This window comes from Leopardus geoffroyi, chromosome A3, assembly GCF_018350155.1.
Source record: "Leopardus geoffroyi isolate Oge1 chromosome A3, O.geoffroyi_Oge1_pat1.0, whole genome shotgun sequence".
In the NCBI taxonomy this organism is placed as follows: Eukaryota; Metazoa; Chordata; class Mammalia; order Carnivora; family Felidae; genus Leopardus; species Leopardus geoffroyi.
The window spans coordinates 66,454,101-66,474,152 of record NC_059336.1 but is presented as its reverse complement, the minus strand read 5'-3'; the positions used below and the strand labels follow the sequence as shown (position 1 = coordinate 66,474,152).

The following is a 20,052-nucleotide window of genomic DNA, read 5'->3' as shown; positions in this document are numbered from 1 at the left end:
GGTTGAAGCCCCACGTTGGGTGTAGAGATTACTTAAAAATAAAATCTTTAAAAAAGAAAAAAAAGGAAATTAAGGACCTGAAAAGAATAAAACCCACCTGGACTGAACTACTTTGGAGAAAGGCATTAGTAAGCTAGTCACAAACAATGGAAGTGATGTCCGGAAAGAGGAAGGGCAGTGGTGATGCTGTGGACCCAGTAAACTCTGAGCCAGCCAAAGCAGTGTGTGTCTACACCTTGGTGAAGCAATCTAAGCTTTTTCATCTTCTGTGCTATTGTGCTTTCTTCTCCTAATACAAATGCCTTCTGAAAAATCCCCACCTGGTTGCAGCTGAGTGGAGGAGCACAGGGATTTTCCCACACTCATTAGGATGGCTCTGCAGGGAGGCAAGGCCACCCCCAGGTTGTAGCAGTGTGGGGGTGGGGGTGGAGAGGCATGGGAACTGATGGAACACAACCTGGGTTTGGAAAACAGGGTAGATTGCAAGAACCAAATCCCAAGGGAGATTTGGTGGGGGAGAACTTTGTCAGTGCCTGCGCCCTGGAGTTTACAACCTAAAGGTCTGATTCCAGCAAGCCCTCCAGACGTTACCAAAGCTCAGAAAATCCGCCCGCCTGTTTCTCTTCACAAAGTCTAAGAAAGCTGAAACCCCAACAGAAGTGAGAAAACTTTGCTTTTTTTTTAAAAAATGGTATTCGTCCTTCTACAACCTAAGCACCAACGAGAAATCAATCTGGTTTATTGTCCAGCCTTGAGCAAAAGACTAACGTGGAAGCACTCTGCAGTTCAGTTCAGTGAACATTTTTGAACATCTTTGAGGAGCTGGTATTGTGAATGGGGTCAGGAGTCTCAGACCCGGGGTTTCGTTTGCAGGTGGGATTGTTACGAGTTATGTGGCCTCCCAGAGTCTCATTGATCTCCTATGTAAAGTGGCAAGAATCTGGTGCCTATTTCATAGGATTGTTGCTGAGATTAAAGGTACTGTGCTTGGTGCAGAGCCTGGGGCATTTATTGATAAGTGATCAAGAAATTGTGTATAATGATATGCTGGTAGGCATTTATTTATTCAACCAAGCCTGATGGATCACAGAGGACAAAATAAAGATGGGTGAGACCCAGCCTTTCCCTCAAAGAACAGACTTTTTTTGAGAGAGAGAAAGGGAGCATGCCTGTGTGAATGGGGGAGGGGCAGAGAGAGAAAGAGAGAGAGCGAGAGAGAGAATCCCAAGCCGGCTCTGCACTGTCAGCATAGAGCCCGACTTGAGGCTCAAACTCATGAACCATGAGATCATGACCTGAGCGGGAATCAAGAGTTGGATGCTTAACCTACTGAGCCACCCAGGCGCTCCAAAGGGCAGACTAATGAACTGTTGTGAAGTGAAATGTGTATGTGAATGTACATACACTGCATAGATCATATTTCACTGATTCTAAAGTGTACTTTTTCATATTTTAAAATAATTTGGCAACACTTTTTTTTTCTTGGTGGTAAATGAAATAATGGTGCGGCTTGTAATCAAGTGGAATCCTAGATGTGGTGAAAAGAGATAATTATAAAGACAGAGCTACGAGTTCACCACCATGATCCAGCCCCCACGTGGACACCGAGACCAGAATCTTAGTATGGGTCACCGGGGAAGCTGTCATCTCTCTCCTCAGATACCTGGGCTCCTGCTGCGTGTGGGAGACAGCTGTGGGAGGGGGCCTTTGGGGTGACTGGCCTGATAACCTTCTTGGCAGCTGAGGGCTGGGTGGTACCCAAACTCCAGTGCACATAACAGGTCTGTGTGTAGAACACATGTTTTCAGGTGCTGCCCCACAGGATCTGGTTGGGTGGGTGTGGGGTGGAGCCCTAGGTGACTCAGCCAGTCCCGGTTCCTCCCTGGTCCCCGGAATTTTCTGCTTATGGGTGGCAGGTCAGTCTCAGGTTCAGGAAATGATCCTTACCTGAAACTGGGAGATGAAACTGAAACTTCCAGATGCTGGTGGTCAAGTAGTGTGCTGAAACTGGTTAGTACTGGTTAGTGTGAAATTAGTTGTGGTGACAGTATTTACACCATAGCGATTGGCAAAAGCCCTGCAAGTCAAGCCTTCTTTTTTTTTCTCTTCAAAGAGTTTACCAGCATACCAGTGTGACTTCTTCTTAGCTGGGTGACCTCAAGGGTGACCTTGAGGAAGGCTATCGCTGAAAATCATTCTGAGCCTCTGCCCACCTGAAAGGGGACAATGATATTTCTCACCTCATAGCCTCGTGGTGGAATAAATGGGTCTTTGTGAGAAAACCTCTAGCTCAGTGCTAGGTTCTATCAATTTGTGGTTTATTCTTTTGCTTCAGAAGTTTCCTATAATGTTTTCTCTTTGGGATCTTGTGGAGAAGAGAATGAAATGAGATGAATGTTCTTCGTGATACAATTGAAGTCTCCATGCGGATAATTAGCATTTAACAGTAAAGGTATTAACTAACTTTATATAACCTTCCACAGTTTAACAAACTGTATTTAAATATTTTTAAATGTTTATTTATTTTTGAGAGGGAGAGAGAGAGCACAAGCAGGGGAGGGGCAGAGAAAGAGGGAGACACAGAATCGGAAGCAGGCTTCAGGCTCCGAGCTGTCAGCACAGAGCCTGACGCAGGGTTTGAAATCACAAACCTTGAGATCATGACTTTAGCCGAAGTCGGACACTTAATCAACTGAGCCACCCAGGTGGCCCAACAAGCTGTATTTAATGTGGCATAACCTCACAGGGCAGACACTACTAGCCCCATTTTTCAGATGGGGAAACTGAGACTCACAGAGCTAAGTGACTTGCTCCATGTTATGTGGCCTGTCAGTGAGGCAGGAACCACAACTTGTGACATCTTTTTTTATCTCCCCCTTCTCATCACAGCAGAGCCAGTGTGAAGAGCTCCGGGTGGGTGGTATTGAAACAACACAAACCCCCAAGCCCCACAAGGTTCCTGCCCAAATCTTGAAGTTTGGTTGAAAACTTAAACACCCTCAAGGGGATCACTTGGAAATGATGACCTAGCAATCACAGAGGGTGCCATCAGCAGATGCCCTGGTGAGTTCACTTGTGCAAACATGTGGAGGGCAATGCGAGATCGCCTCAGAACCTTCAAACTAGCAGACTGCACAGATGTCTCCCCCATCTGTGGTTCCTGACTATCATGCTTCCGTTACCATCCTTCCTGTGTGTGCAGGGGAAGCAGAGCTCAGGGCTGAAGTGGCATTTCTTTCTCTTTCCCTTGGCTGCATTTAGGCTCTCAGTTTTCTCCAAGACAAACACTAAATTCTTGAAAGCTGAGACCATCCACCCTGGGTGTGAATGCAGATGGTAATTTAGTCTTTGGTTTCTCCAAGTATGAACTTTATTGCCCACGCTGCTTATTGACTTATGAGCTGATTAAAAGGAAGGAAAAAAAAAAAAACTCTCCCAACTAAAGACACGCACCAGACTTTTCCAAAGTTTAAATCAACTTGAAATTCGGCAGCAGGTTGGCTGCAGTTGAGAGAAGGGGGTTCGAGCCAAATTCAGCCTTTGAATTAAGAAGGTGTTAAAAGGGCCAGCCTTGCAGCTCCAAGGAGTACAATGTCTTCCCTTAAAAGGGGGGAAAGTTAGCTTTGAAAGTTGATTCCCTCAACCTTGGGTTTTGCTGAAAAGGTAGAAGCAATTACTCACATGCTTCAGAAATCCAGAGGGAGGCGAGAAGACCTGGCCACTGGTTTCTGGAGCTGGTGCGGTGTGATGGTCACGATCAGCCGTCCTGATCGCGTCACCCATGGGCCACCTGGGCACACAAGTCGTCTGGGTCTCCGGACCCTTATCTGTCAGTGCGGGGGCGGGAAGGGGGAGAGTGGCTTTTCACATGGAGGGTTGGAGTTGACTCTTACACAGATGTGTCTAGCCAACACAGGGTTTTAACTTCCCTTCCCTCCTTCCCTTCCCACAAGATGCATGCTATCAGGAAGGCCGTACCTCTACAATTCATCATTCCTACCATTTCCTGATTTTTATACCCCTTTCACACACCCACAGAATAGGAGCCTGTTAAGGACTCTTTCAGCTTTAAAGATTCTATGACTAAGATCTTTGTGATTCATTCACATTTTGAAATACTAAAATCATTTGGCTGAAAAATACCCATTGATAAGGGGAAATATTCACAATGTAATGCTATGTATAATAATAATGCTGATACCAGAAAGTCATGGACTAAAATGGGAACCATGGAATTCTCTGGGCTTTGGGATGGTGGGTAGGCTTGGGTTGGTTTTTTTTTTTTATCTTTCTGCATCACGTGACATCATAATTATTAGTTTCTATCTGACGCCATGATGAACTGTAGGCTCTCTGAGCGCAGGGTCTGTGTCTAATGTATTTCTTGATATATCTTTAGTGCCAAGAACCATGTCAGGTACACAGAAGGCATTGGGTAAATATTTGTTGAGTGAATTAATGAATGCTTTTCTGAGTTGTATGAGTTGTTGTCCAATAAGCATATATTACTTTTATCAGTATCGAAGTCTAGGGACAGCAGTAAATGTTAATGAGATGTACTCTGATGAAAATTCATATCCTTAAATGCCCTTATTTGAAAACAAGCATCATCAACAACCCACAGAAATTTGAATATTGTGTAAGTAGCCAAATATAGAACAGGGCTTATGCTGTTGTGTCATTTTAGGAGACATTGTCAAGTCCCGGGACCCCCAGCCATGGGGAGTCTCTCTGAGCCTGGAATCTTCCCCAAGAGGTAGTGTTGAATGCCAGGCGCACCTAAGAACCTTGAGCCGCCTCAAGGCTGAGCTGACTGGCAGAGGAGAGGATAGCTGTTTAAAAATGGGTGGGAGTTTGGGGTTTTGATATTTGATTGAACTAGGCTTTTTATTACAGAGTATGGGATTATTTATTAATACTCAAGAGTACATGGAAAGGTATGGAAGCTGTCTGTGATTTTGTTGGAAGAATGGGAGTTGCTAGAGGCTCTCGTCAACCTCTTCTCGCACCCTCCTGAGGCAGTTCGTCAGATGCTTGGTTTCCACTTGTTAAGTGATCAGGACTTCTGTGTCCTTGAGGGAGCCTTGTTGACTCCTGTGTCCCCACTTCCTCTTAGCCCGCTGCCCGGCAGTCCTGGTGCTTGTTACGTGCCTGATGCGGCCAGCAAATGTTCATAAGGAGAAGGAGAGGGGATCCTTGGGCAGCTGGGTCTGCTGTACTAGGACACTTAGTGAAGGGCAGAGGGGCAAGACAGCAGGCCCGAGAGGACGTATGCATGTGTGATGACAGCATGGAAGGGCATTGGTGGTGTGCATTGGTGGGAGCCCCAGAACATGTTCAGCCCCAAGGTACCATACATACCCTGCATGGGGCCATCCTCCCAGGCTATCTGCTGCTTGTTGGGTGGAAGGTCAGCCCCTATGGCTTCATGTAAATGAGCTTGGGCAGAAACTGTGTTCTATTTCTGGTTCCTCCCACCAGCTTGCACTTGCTGAAAGCTTCCCCTTGGATTCATTGATTGGCAGGGCAGCACAAGGTCTATTTGGCTCTCAACCTTGGCTGTACATCAGAATCACCTAGAGGCTTTTAAAGCTCCCAATGCCCAGGCTCCCCATCCCCACCCCCCACCCTCCCCCCCCCCCCCCCCCCCCCCCCCCCCCGCCCAGACCAATTACATCAGAATCTCTGAGGGTGGACCCCGGTGGCAGGACCTTTTAAAGCGCCCCCTCTCTTTCCCACCAGAAGCCAAGGCTGGGAGCCAGAGATGTACCTGAACTCTGGCCCTTCCTGCCCTGGCCTAATCCTGGCTGACCCCTAAGTGCTCCCCCAGAGCACTGTCCTGGGGCTTAATGAGCAGGTGAGAGGCTGGGGTGATCCCCCGCCTTGATGAGACTGCCTCTGGATGTGCCTCTGGATGTAACCATGGTCACCAGCAGCTCAGGCTGAGATTTACGAGGCAAAAATTTCTCTCTTCATAAAAATGTCCTATGTTCCTGTCATGAAGGGTAATTGAGGCTTTTAGCTTCTGTGTCACAGTCATCTCCCATCTCCTCGTGTGCCTGGTGGCATCGCCCACAGGGAATTAAGTCATAGTCTCCGGCAGTGAGTAACAGAGGCTGCAAAGTGGACCCCCGGGCCCAGTGACTCAGCCGGGACCTGGGTCCCTGGAGAACTGTTCCTCCCACCACTGATCCTTGCTTCCCCCAGACTGTGCCCAGTGGGCCAGCATCGAAGAAGTTTGGAGTAGCTTCTGCTTCCTTATCTGTGAAAGGAGGTGACTGCATTTACTTCTTGGGGATCACGAATATGAAAACCTGGAGCCCACTGGGTGGGGGTTCTTTTGAGCCACCTGCCTGCTGCTTTGGGTTCCACTGCCCCCGCCCACCCGGCTCCCGCAGGACCTATTCTTGAACAAACACAATTTTACCTGCAGCAGCAGCCAAATAAATCCCTTGGAACTGAATTTCAAACAGCTGTAAGTTGGGTCTGGGGCTGCTACTGTTGGGGGATTGTAGGGCCATCCCCTGTACCTTCCAGGAAGCCCTGTTCTCTCTGAGCTCACAGTCCAGACCAAGGGCTGCTATCCACAGAACCGCCAGCGCCCTTAAGTACCCCATGCCCAGTGAATCTGGATTCTGGATTTTTCTGTCCTTATCCAGGGAGCAAGGGACTGTAGAGCCCTCCATCTCCAGATGCCCCTCCCACAATTCCTCTTGCCTTGTTCCCAGCCCAGCTCTGCCTTATCAAGGTGAGCAACAAAGACAGGGTTCAGGTTTAATCGCGTCAGGTGTTGAGGACATTCTATGTGTACTTTTTGTTTGTTTGTTTGGTGAAATCTGATATGGATGAAATATTATATTATTTTTGTTTCAGTCTGCATTTCCTCCAGTTCTAACTCCACCACTATATTTATTTTGTTTTCCTTCTAATCTCAACACAGATGCGTAATTTTGACTAGCATGTGATGAGCTTTACAGTTTACAAAGTACCCGCACATGTAAAAGCTAATGCAGTCCTCCCAACCAGGAGACGTTTGCTCATTGTTCCCACTGCAGGGATATGGAAAGTGGGGCAGAAGAGGTTAAATGATGGGCCTGAGATGCAAGTGTACTGGAATACGGATCTAATGTCCCAGCCTGTGCTGTTCTATCCACCAAAATACCTTTCCTCCTGACTTAAAACATGGCTCTGCAAATATACACATTTTTACTTCTTAATACTATTTCAGAAATATGGTTCCCTTACATTGTTATTCAGTTATTTTCATTTGAATAACTGCATAATATAATATTTTGCCATAATTTACTCACCAGCCTGGGTCACTGCTTGCTTGAGCCATTCTGGTTTGCTCTATTAGAAGCAATGCTGCTGCAACCTTTGGGGGTTAGAGCAGTTGTTTTCCTCTGGATTATTTCCTTCTAGCAAATTCTCAAGAATGGGATTAAGGACTAGAGGAGTATGAACATCTTTATGATTCTCGAGTCACCTTGGTATTACTGGCCTCCAAAGGAAGCAGACATATTTACTCATTATCCACCAGATGTATGCATTCATTGCTGTGTTTAGCCACCCAGCCAACCATCCATCCATCCATCCATCCATCCAACCATCCATCCATGCATCCAGTATATAATGCATTTACTCTATAAACCTTAAATATATTGCAAGAGTTCCAGAAGGAGTGTGTTCAGTTTACATGTGTGGATGTGGGTATAGTGGGGGAAGTCCCTGTTTCTACCCTTTTCTTAGACCAGGCCCATGCAGCTTTCCTGGCTCCCCCTGAGCAACATGTTCCCAGGCCCTGTCCCTCACTTGCTGCCCTCAGCTGACTCCCTCGTTGATGCTGGCAGTCTTGGCTCCCTCGGCTTCCCTTTGCTTATTTTGGAAGGCCTGGCCATTTAGCTGCAGCCGCTGGAGTCATTTGGGTCCAGCTGTTTCCCCAGGGCCTGGCTGGTTGAGGGTCTGTGCCAGAGACAGCTGGCCTGAGTCGGGGGAGGTCAGGTCTCTGGAGGAGAGAGAGGCCAGCAGTAGCTCTGGGATGTCCTCAAAGGCCATTGTCCTGTTGTGGGAGACTTGACTGTGGGTGGGCATGACCCCCAGCCTCACCTTGGAAAGTCACAGGATGCTTCTGAGATGCTCTACTCCCTCCCATCAACAACCTGTAGCCCACTAACCCCAAGTTGTCACAGCATGTGAGCATGTGTGCATGTGTATGCATGCACACGTGTGTGTTTGGGGACATTGGAGGGGACTCTTTTCTTAAAGAGAGAATCTTGACAATGAGGTTTGTTTTTTTTTTTAATTAAAAAACTTTGTTTCTTTGTTAAATGAGTAAAATATTGCTGTGGTAGAAAGTATAGTTAAGCAATAAAAAAATCGTCCCTGATTCCACCATCTTGCTGTGCCTATGCTAACAGAGGGTGTACACCCTTTGGAGGGAACTAGTGTGGCCAAAGCAGGGGGACTTGACCAGGGCGAGGAGAGGATGAGGTTGGAAAGTATGCGTTAGGGCCACATTGTTGTGTGTCTCCAGGAGCCATGAGGATGGAGGTCATGGGCCCTGTCCTCAGACCTGGGGTCAGAGCCTGACTCTGGCCACGTCCTGGCTATGTGATTTCGGACAAGTCTCTCAACTTCTCTGAACCCTCACTTGCTCATTTGTCAAACGGGAACAATAGTATCTACTTTGTGGGATTGAATGAGAGTGAACGTGTCTCATGCCTGGTACATGGTAGAGGCTGTTCAGTGGGTGTCACGCCCTCTCTTGTGACTTTGGATTTTCTCCTGTGAAGCTATAATTTAAGCAGGGAAGGGAAGAGTTTATTTCTTGTGACTGATTGCTGTGAAGCATATTTTAAGCAGAGAAGGGAAAAATTGATTTCTTATGGCTGATTGACACTTTGAAAACCATTTGCACAAACGTGGGAGTGGTAAGGTGTGAGGGAATATTGCTCTTAAAGACTGCTGGAAAGGGAAATTTTCACTGGTACAATCTTCTCTTGGACAGCAGTTGGTTGTTATGCAACAAAAAACTGAAAAAAAACCCCTAATGCCTACCCTTTAGTGCATCAATGCTATTGTGAGTAACTGATCTGATGGAGATTATCAGTCAAGATGCGTGTACAATGGTATTCATTCATCGTGTTGTTTCAATGTAAAAATGACTGATAAGCTAAATGTCCAACAGCAGCACGTATACATCTAACCCTGACGTGTCCTTACGATGGAAACACTACCAACAACAAATGAAGTTTTAGATCCAGGTTTATTAGCATGACAAAAATGTTTGCAATATATTGCTGAGTGAAAATAACAGGTTACAAAAGAGTGGATGTACAGTTTGATTTCATATTTGTGAAAATGTGTAGCTACCTACATTTGTGTAGAAAATGTTGGGAGAGATTTCTAAGGCCCTTATCCTCGGTTTAAGACACCCTTGATTCCTTAAACGGAGTTCCCTGAAGCCAGCTCCGAGGGGCACTAGCTGTTGGTAGCCAACCTTGTCACAACCAATTCAGAGACAAGCCCGTCTGCTTGCAGCATTCCTGTTCTTCAGAATGCTCCCTGGAGCAGACAACAGATGCCTTCCTGCCTCGGTTTCCCCAGGGTAGGGTGGGGGGAGGCAACTGAAGGAGACTGGCTGCTCTCAACCCTGTAAGCCAAGAAGAACTCAGGCTGCCTAGAGGCAGAAGACACCAAGGTTAAACCTGCTCTTGTCACTTATTTGTGGGATCCAAGAGAGTCAAGGTCAACACTGGCCTTGGGACATCGATCCCAGAGTATTTATGGAGCACCTATTATGTTCAATGCACGGAGCTAGGTGTACAAAGATAAAGGAGCCACAGTTCTTGCCCTTAAGGAGCATAGTTGGGGTGGGGGTGGTGTCAAAATGACTAGCAGGAAGAAAAGGGGTGCCCCATAGCAAGAAGGGGGTGCCCTGCTTGGGGGGCTTGGGAAAGGCCTCACTGAGGAGGTGACCCCTGAGCTGGTCTTGTAGAGTGAGGGCACCATGTGGGTGGGGGCCGGGCCTTGGACCAAGGGAACAGCATGTGTGGGGCAGAGGCACCGAAGGACTGTGTGTTTTAGAAGACCTCTCCCTTCTCGGCCCCTCTGGGCATCTGCTTCCTACTCTCCAGCAGCCACTTTCTCTGCTTTCCAGCCCACAGTGTGGGGAAAACAGCCACCCACCACCCCAACTAAGCTTCTGGTAAGGGGGACAGTTGGACCGAAGTTGCAATCTTCGTTCCAATTCCCATTTCCCGAGTCCTGCATCCACTCCTGGCCTTGTGAATTGCGTCAGGGGGCAGGGGCAGGGGGCACGCTTTACGGACAAGTTTGACATGTGGTGGGCAGAGGGCAGTTCCAGGTGGGTGCAGTGCTGAGGGGACAGGGCCCACATGCCCCCTGTGCCATGGAGGGACAGTCCCAGAGGCTGATGCCTATAGAGTCGATAGCCCTGTTAGCTTTAGCTTTAAGACACCAGCTTGTGATTGAAGGACATTCTTATCCCAAATGTGTTGGGAAATCGTAATTTTCCAGGTACGTGCCCATCCCACGTGCACTCAGGGGGGTCCAAGCAAACACGTACACACAGGCACGCACACACGTAACCTCACATCCCAGAGCAAGAGGAGAAAAGTCAACTTCTGCAGTGTGACTGCTTCCTCCCTGGATCATCAGCACAAACAATGCGCGGTGACTCATCACCAGTGACTCACAGCGCTGCGGGGCCTGAGGTCCTGCCGGCAAAGGGCAAACGGCTTATTATTTGTCCTTTCTGTTCTCTGAGATAGAGGATCCCCCCAGCCTGGCCTCCACCTCCATCCCAGGTGAGGCTGGTGGGGAATAGCTCATTAATTTAGGAGGTGGAGGAGGAGCACCCTAGGGGAGCTCACCTGATCTGTGCTGTGGGAGTGGCGGTGGGGGTGTCACTTTATGAAAGGATTTACAGAAGATGTATTTCAACACATCATTCCCCACTGGGCATTCAGAACAGGGTATGATTTCCCAAAACCCAATTTCCTGGCATCTTTTCAGGAATCTGCTGGTTGTGCAAAGTGAGGTTGGAGTGTTGGGAGGGTGAGGAGGAATATCCTGGTGGCGGGGGTGGGGGGATGGGCTGGGGGCAGACATTTCCAGTTGAAAGGAAAGGCCACAGAGAGTCCTGGACTGTTGGGGCCATGTCCTACCACTATCTTGGGCACAGTGGCATCGCTGGCCCTGGCCCGGCCCCCTTTGCCTCTCTGCCTCACCCTCACCTGGTGCCAGCTCCCATCTGGAGACTGCGGGAGAGGATGTTCTGGTCCTTGCTGGTGGCCTGAGTCCCTTCAGCTGTGCCTGAGAGCATGGCTCCAGGGGGTCAGTTTCCTTCCCCACCACCAGTATCTATCCCACATTCACTGCGGGCCCTGTGATGTTCAAGGGTGATGGGGACGTGCCACAGGCTGGCTGCGCAGCCAGGAGCCAAGAGTCACATGTGGAGTGCCGTGGGGAGGGGGGCTTTAAATTCTTACCCTGGGGTGGAGGTGCGGGGGAAGACTGCCAATTTGGGGGACAAGTTTCCATTTAGAAACGACATTGCTGCATCCGAGAGCAGGCTTGCGCAGTTCTGGGCAGCCGGATGCCCACATGTAAGGTCAGTAGCCACCCACCATTCTGGGAGAGGGTGTGCCTGGGTATTTTGATCCATCTGGGCCCGAGTGGAGCCCTGTGGGCACATGGAGCTGTGTCACCTTCTCCCACGGTCATAGAGATAAGGGGCTTGGCAGCTGCTTGATGAAGTGGTGGTAGCTGTGGCGGCAGGGCGGCAGTGACTAAATTTGCACACTAAGCCTGTGGCCCTTTCAGGAGAGTGAAGATCTGCTCTTGAACCCTTTTCTCTGAGGGTTTAAGTTACTGAAACAGATCAGGGTGTGTACCAGATAGTCCTGGGACCCAGACCCAGTAGCACGGAAGGACCAAGATATCTCTGAGATAGAAGTCATTGTACAGACAGGGGACCAAAGTAGTGGGCTTGCCCACTGGATCAAGAGGGATGAGCGTGCCCTCGACTGATGTCCGTGTGGCAAAAGGATTTCAGAACCAGGTGTTCACGTCCAGCCTGCCATGAAGCCCATGGCCTACAGTGACTTTGGAGAGTGTCCCCTATGTACCTTGGAGGACCCACTGACCAGCCAGTGGCTTCAGTGAGCACAGCCACCAGCAGATTTAAGGATCAAAAGTTTTTATAATTTGAATGAAAATTATAAGGAACCATGAACTTATTCTGTACCTCAGAATGGTCACGTGGGACATCTTGGCCGTTCATACAATATACCGGTTAAGATGGGCTAGGTTATGCTCCAGTAACAAATAGCTCTAAAAATCTCAGTGGCTTAAAACAAAGGTTTATTTTTTGCCCGCAATTACACGTCATCACAGGTCTGTAGGGGCTCAGTCTTTTGTCAGACAGGGACTCAGGCAGCCATTATTGGGAACTTTGACAATTGTCATGGAAAAGCACATACTGAGTTTAAAACTATCTTGCTGGAAGTGACACCTGTCATTTCCACTCACATAGCAAGTCACATGACCCCACCTGGATTCAGGTGGGTGGAGATGTACACCCTTCCCAAGTGTCCAGAAGGAGAGAGAGCCAGAGCTGTCCCTGAGGACAGTCCCAGTGACTTCTACCCACAATCAGAGGACATGGCTTACAACAGATTTCCGGTACAGATTCTATTTGCCCCAGGAATTCTGAGAAGGGTGGCAACACCATGGCAGGAATCAGGGAAGTCTTCCTAGGGGGGTGAGATCCGAGGTTAGCCTTGAAGGACAATCTATCTTCAGACCTACTGATCTAGACAGAAGGAGGATGAGATCAGAGGGAGCAGCCTGAGACAGCAGATTTGGAAGGAGACCCAGCCTTATCTAACTGCCAGGTAGTCTCAAGTAATAAGTGAGCCCTTTGATGAGAAAGTGCTAAATAACAAAAAACAACATTAATTATAGATAATTCAAAAACCAGGGCCTACGTACAGGCACCTTGGTTTGATGTCAAGACCCCAGGAGTGGTCTAAAGACTGGACCTCTCCCTCCCTTAGACATGGTCACCCAGGGCCAATACTCTGGGAACACATAGTCTCCTTCAGGGCCAGCATCTGGGGAGAAAACAGGAGCCACAGCGCGAGTGAGGAATAAAGGAAAGGTGGCAGACCCCTGTGGTGAAGGAGGGTGGGCAGAGTAGGGATGGATAGGAGCCCAGAGAATTGGCAAAGAGAAATAGGGCACAGCACCTCCTGGGGCAAAGTTTGATGGAAGGGGCTCAGTATTGTGTCCAGGGGTGGGAAGGGACAGAACAAAGTTAGGATATTGGGGATAGAAATCCTATATATTGACCGATGAACCCCATGGTGGGAGACTGAACTTGTAGTGAACAGGGGGCACAAAAGGGAAGACAATGGAGAACATGACGGCCTGGTCCGGGGCAGAAGGCCAGCCTCCTCAGCCTCAGCCCAGGGGTGTCCCCACCCCTCCACCCAGAAGTAGGCTTACAAACCTCTGAGGGGCTGCTGATGTGGCTGGCAATGGAGAAGGTAGGGCTGGGGCGGGGAGAGGGGTTGGCCTGGGGAACAGACACCAGGTTCCAGGGACAGGGCAGTGGACCAGACACAAGGGCCAGGCTTGGGCACCCCACCCCCATCCCTAGAACTGTATGTTTATGGCAAAGAGTTATTTGACTCTTCCTCAGAGTGGTGCCTGTGCCCCCAAAACCGTCTCCTACCTTATCTCATCCAGTCAGCATGGGACATGCCCTGGGGGGGTGAGTAGGGAAGGCTGGCTTTGCATCTGCTGGGAAGGGGGATGGTCTTCACCCCTGCACAGACCCCCTGGTGGGCCCAAGGGCAGGACTGCATGCCCAGGCATCATAAGGAAGCACTAATGCATCCAATGATAATAATAGCCACCCACTGTTACCCAGCGCTCAGCTCTGCTCTCCGTACCTTGCAGCTGGAAGTCCTCATCACAGCACTGCCATTATACAGATGGGAAGACAGGCACAGAGAGGGGGCAGGACTTGCCGGAAGTCACAGGGCAGGAGGGGGCAGTTGGATTCTGAGCCTGACAGTTCGGCTCTCTCAGGCCTGTTCCAGCCCCAACATGAACTGATCTCCTGGAGCATTTCCCTTGGAGCCAGCAAGTCTTTGGCTCATGGCAGATGCTGCCACACTCGGGCTGGGTGCTGTGGGGGCTCCTGGCACAGGAGGCCAGCCGGGCACATGGGTTGTGGGAGTCTGAGAGTTGGGCAGGGCATGGGCCCAAGGGCAGCGGTGAGAGTGGGGTTGTGGGAGAGGAAGGGAGGGGCTGGGAGTGGGGGACAGGGTTAAACCGACAGCAAATGCAGGCCCCATTTCATATACAAGCAAATAAAAGTGAGCCCCAGTCAGTGGGCAGAAGCCATGTCCTGGAGACGGACCTGCTTTTGATTTATGTGCTTTGGTTTGCCTGTTGGAACTCCTATCCATCCTTCAAAACCCAGTTTAGGAACTATCTCCTCCGTGAAACTTTCCCTGACCTCCCTGACCCAGGAAATTGTTTTCCTCCCTGACTTACTCTCTGATCCTTATCTCAGTGAGTTTTTTTTTGTCTGTCTCCCCTACTAGACTAAGAATTCCTGGAGGGAAGTTCCTTGAGGTCAGTAATGCCCAGCACAAAGCTAGGCACATGGCATGGCTCAGGAAATGTTTATTGAGTTGAATTTAATTCAGAGGCAGAAGGAGAGTCAGCCCCCATTAGGAAAGCACAGGCCTTTCTCCAGGAAGATCTGACTTGCCAAGGGAGAAAAGCTGCCCTTTCCTACCATGGGAGTTTATAGGACACCCAAATGTAAACCAATGTAGGAATATGCAACAAATATTAATGTGGCACCAACTGGTTCCAAAGTGAAATTCTGGAACCTTGAAATTGAAAGGGGTCCTGAGATCCAACATTCTTGTTTACATGCAAGGAAACTGAGGTCCCAAGAAATACACACCCTTCTCTAGCACATCCAGGTAGTGAGTGACTCAGGTGGGATAAGAAGACAGGTCCCTGTGATCCCAGTCTGGGGAACTGTGCCACTTGAAAAGCAAGCCAGCCCCTCTGAGGAGTAGCCCGGGGCTTGGCCTCTGTCCCTCCCCTCCCACGAATCTGCGCAAAGGAAACATGGTGTCTGCCCCCCAGGGAGTCAGGGTGGGCATCCTGCAGCCCAGTGCCAACAGGTCTTCACAGAGGCGAGTCCCCCTCATGGTCTGCACAGGGAAGGGGCCAGCACTGAGGTCATGCGGTTCAGAATCAGGAAGTTTGTTGGGAGGCGAGGAGCCAGGGTTTAACAACAGGAACTGCTGTTTCCTGAGAACACTGTGTTCCCCGAGGCCTCCCCTCCTCTCTCCAGAGCCCTGTCCACCCCACCTTCATGTAGGCACCCATCACTGCAGGTCTAGCCTCTGCTTCCAAATCTGCATCCCCATTCCCACAGGCCAGCTGGACGTTGGCCTTGGCAATCACATCCTTACCATAAAGACGGAAGGTCTGAAGTCATGCTCTGGTCTTCAGTGTGACACCCAAGGTGCTTTGTCAGAGTCACCCTGTTGTCGCGAGAGCTGGTGTTCTAGGACAGGAAAGGGTCTGATCTAAGTCCAGGTGCTTTTTAGCTCCACAGGGCACAAGACACACTCTCTCTCTCCACCTCTTCATTGCTCAGCTCCCCGATCCTGGTCATCTGTCTCCAGCCTCCTTGGCCTTGTCTCCCTACTGCTAAGTTAAATGCTGTTGGGGATGGGGACCACATGTCAAGAAGTGCATGGGCTTTTCAGCTGCAAACTCCCAAGGGCCAAAGACAGAGGCTTTTTATCTCCAGACGCTCAAGGACACAGCTGACCTCCCTTTTCTCTTTTTTTTCTTTTTGCAGTATAGCTACCACTACCCACTCTAGATGTCATGGAGAGGCTGAGATGGCCATGAGATGGATATTACATCAGAGGACTCAGAAGTACTCAAATCTTTCCCAGCCTCCCAGCCCCTCAGAGAAAAAGGTAAAGCAAAGTAATAAGATGCCTTGTTGCTGGCTGGAGCTTTGACCCCAAACCTGGTGAGCCACACCAAATGACCTTCTTCCCAGACCTCAGAGCCCTGGACCCAAGGCCCTTTACCCCCTAATGCCACACCCAAGTCTCAGGTGAACAGAGGCCAGCACAGAAGCAGTGGGGGCCCTGGCGTGTGGGCCCGTGTGGCCCAGGTGGCCTTCCTAGAACAGATTCACTCTCATCTTGTCTGAATGGAGCAGGTGGGGCCGAGGGAAGAAGAGGATGAATGAAAGAGCTGTCTAGGGCTACTTGCCACAAGTGAGGAGTGAGGGCACATCTGTTTTAAGGGAGGGCCATCCATGGGCCTTTCCTCTCCGGGCTGAGCCCCCAGCTCAGCACTGTTCTGGCTTGGCCTGAAAGTGTACCAAGTTTTTTAAACAAGCACAGGGACCCCACCCACTAGCACATTTGCCCAAACGACATCCTTGATTTAGCTTAGGAGGGCAATGGGAAGGGAGAAGGAGAACTTTTTCCTCTTTGGGCCAAGGGCCACACCTGTACCTCCCTGCCCTAACATGCCTGGCTTTTTTTTTTTTTCCTTCAGACTGCTTCCATGTGGTGATCCTGGAGGCCATTCTCTTTTTGCCAACTTTTCTGGGCTCACTATGGAGAATCAGGTAGCAGACAGCAATAGGCACAGACACAAGGAGGACACAAGGTTCTGCAGTGCCTGCCTTCTTTTCTTAGAGGCGGTCCAGGATGCCTGGTGACCTCTGAAACTGTGGTTTTGTGTCCTAATTCAGTGATGTTCTTTCCCCACATCTCAGATTTCTCCAATTTCTCCAAACTACCCCTCCCCCAAACATAGATGTATATTACTCAGATAAAATGTAATTGCAAGGCAGTTGGCATAGTAGAAAAGTGGCAACTCTGGGCTCTGCCGGACCTGGGCTGCAGCCTCTGTTCTCTCACTTCCTGGCTGTGAGAGCTGGTCCTAGCTCCTTGGGCCTGGGTTGCTCTCATTTGCAAGACAGGAGCATTGTCTTCCCCGGGTGGTTGTGAGAATCACTGATGCCATGTGGGGACAACCTGGATTGTGCCCGGTGGCGTTAGATGCTCAGAGGTAATAAACAATTACTCTAGGTTAGAAAATAAGCATAAATAGTGGCATAATGAAAAATGACATTTAGAGAACACTTCTATGTCAGACATGAAGCTAAGGATTTAAAACTGATCCTATTTAATCCAAGTATAGCTCTATGAGGTAAGTCCTATCATTATCCCCATTTTACAGAAGGAACCTGGGACACAGGCAGGTAACTTGTTCAAGAAGTAGAGTCAGGATTCAAATCTAGTGACCCTGACTTCAGAGTGGTTATTTTAGGAAGGGGCAGCAAAAGAGGGCAGAAGTGAGGCTGGCCCAGAGGTTTGTCTGTTCTTAGGGATGGGAACCCTCTGAAGCATATGGTAAAGATCTTATTGGGGAGGTAGGCACCCATCCTCCCCCCCCGCCCCCGCCTTGGCTGCAGACAGGGCCTCCTGAGACATCCCAGGTAGATGTTGGGTGGAGAGAGTGGCCTCTCCTATCTTTCAGAGTCTCTGTTGAAAGAGATCATTCAGCTTCTCACCTGACTCTGATACACTCCAGGCAGCTGGCACCCAGACAATTATGGGCAGGGGTGGCAAGAGGGGGTGTGTTGGAAGGGCCTGGTATCTCAGAATGCGGAGGGAAGGGTCCCCTGCAGTACTCATGCTGGGGACTCCAGAGAGGAGCTGGGATGGCAGCACTGCTGACTTGCAAAAGATATCTGTTGGCATGCAGACAGAGTGAAGGAAAGCTTGTAATTGTAGCCATAAATCAAATGTGGACAGAGGAAAAACCGTCAGACTTTTTGCAGTTATTTTGTGCAGAAGAGGTGGAAAAACACAGCTGTGGTGTGATAGCTGGGCCGGCTGGATGTTGGCAGAGGTGGGACTTGTGGTTTCACATCGCAGAGGGGGAGGGTCCCCTGCCCCAGAAAGCTATTGCAGTGGCCCTCACCTTCAGGATGACAAAATAGCCAGTTCCCCAGAGAAGGAGGGCCCTTCTTTATGGGGGCTGGCCTGGCAGACACCTGAACAAGCCCAGCGTATCTTCTGCACTCTTGCCTCTTTGTGAGTTTGAGTTCCAGCTCTGCCACTTAGAGCCCTGAGCCCTCTGGCAAGCCACTTAAACGGAAATGGATGTATGCATTCGGTCCCTGCCATCTGCCAGCTCTTGGGGTTGGCCATCTCAGCTGGAGTGTAGCTTCTCCCTCACTAGCAAACCTGATTTAATTCAAACATCCTCCCCTCCGGGGCTCTTGGGTAGCTTAGTCCCTTAAGCGTCCCACTTTGGCTCAGGTGTTTGAGCCCTGCTTCCATCTCTGTGCTGACAGCTCAGAGCGTGGACCTGCTTTGGATTCTGTGTCTCCCTCTCTCTCTGCCCCTCCCCCTCTCATGCTCTGTCTCTGTCTCTGTCTCTCTCTCTCTCTCTCTCAAGAATAAAAAAAATTAAAAGACAACAAAACAAAACAAAAAAACTGCCCCCCTCCCCAGCTCCTTGCTTCAGCTGGGAACCATGCTTAGCTTCAGAAGGTGGTTCCTGATTGGCTCAAGCCAATCATGGTCTCATTCCTTTTGCTGGTGACTGGCTTAGGCATGGACATGTGACCTGATCCTGGCCAATAAGATATAAGTCTGTTGGGGGTGCTTCAGGGGAAGGTTTCTCATCTCCTACCCCAGGGAGGAGATGGTCGTTAACACTCCTGGATGTTGTGCCTGCAACTGCTCCCAGCCATTTTGGGGTGGCAAGCATCTAGCTCCCAGCCATTTTGAGTTGGGTTTTCTATTAATGGCAATTAAGTGTCCCTACACTTTGTGCTTCACTGAAAAATGGGTAGGAGAAGTATGTTCTCTTCCCCAAGTTATAGGGTCCAGAGCTGGGCTGCTTGGTCCCAGTGGTGTAATTCTCTCTTAATTTTTCAGAAAACAAGTTACCCCCTCAGATGCAAATAACAACCACTTTGACCCAACAACGTTCAGGCCATTTTGCTGGATAGGGCTCATTAGGGCAGGTGGATTTTCTCAGGCAGGCACAAAATGATCTTAGAAAGTGCCTGTGCAATAAATGTGTTATTGGTGCCTTGCATCAGTATGTGCTATTAATTGGAATAATGAGATATTTTATATGCAACGCTAGTGAATTATTAAGCACCCATTGTCTAGTTTTGCTTCAGAAGGTCTTGTGCTCCCCGAATGAAAGCAAGTTGAGGACTGAAAATGTCATAATGCCTGCTGGGGAACTCCGGCTTTCTAATAAAGGATCCTGGAAGAGCTATCCCATCTGGGAGTCTCTCACCTCAGCCCTTTGTCTGGGGGAGGAGCTGACTAATGTAGGATGGTCAGTTGTCTCATCAGGGGAGGAAGATTAAAAACTACATCCACCCCCTACCGCTACCACACATACCTCCAAGCCAGACAGCTAGGGCCATTGAGATTCTTGTCCCTTTCAGAGATGCTAGGGGGCCAGGCAGTGGTCAGGGAGGAGTCCATTTCTGCTGGAGAAGACTCCCAGTCTGTGTCCCATATTTGACTAATGCACCCTAACCAAGTAGGCCTCTGCTTAATATACTAGAGGTCAAGTGATCAAGTCAAACAACCCCATGGAGGACTAGGGAGATTCTACATGGACTGTCCCTGCTCTTACCCACAGTTAATCCCTCCTATGGGGCTCTGTAAGGCCCAGGTTGAACTTGTGAGTAGATACTCCATACTGGTTCAGCTCTCCTGTTTACCATCTTTCTTTGACGTTGTCTGGCCTGTCTCACCCAGTCAGGAGTTTTGCTCAGGGACCTCAAATGAGAACACTTAGTAAAGAATAAATGGCAGCTCCCCAGGACTCTGGGGCAGAAAGCAAGGGGTTAGGGGCATTCAGGGCAGCTCCCCTAAATGCTTTTGCCCCCTCTGAGCTGTGCTCTGAGTGTGACCC

The 20,052-nt window shown here is 49.5% G+C and overlaps 1 pseudogene; it reads left to right on the top strand.

Moving 5' to 3' along the window:
* Positions 1 to 14,755: 14,755 nt before the first annotated feature.
* LOC123580744 overlaps positions 14,756 to 20,052 on the top strand; it is a 50,243-nt pseudogene continuing 44,946 nt past the window's right edge.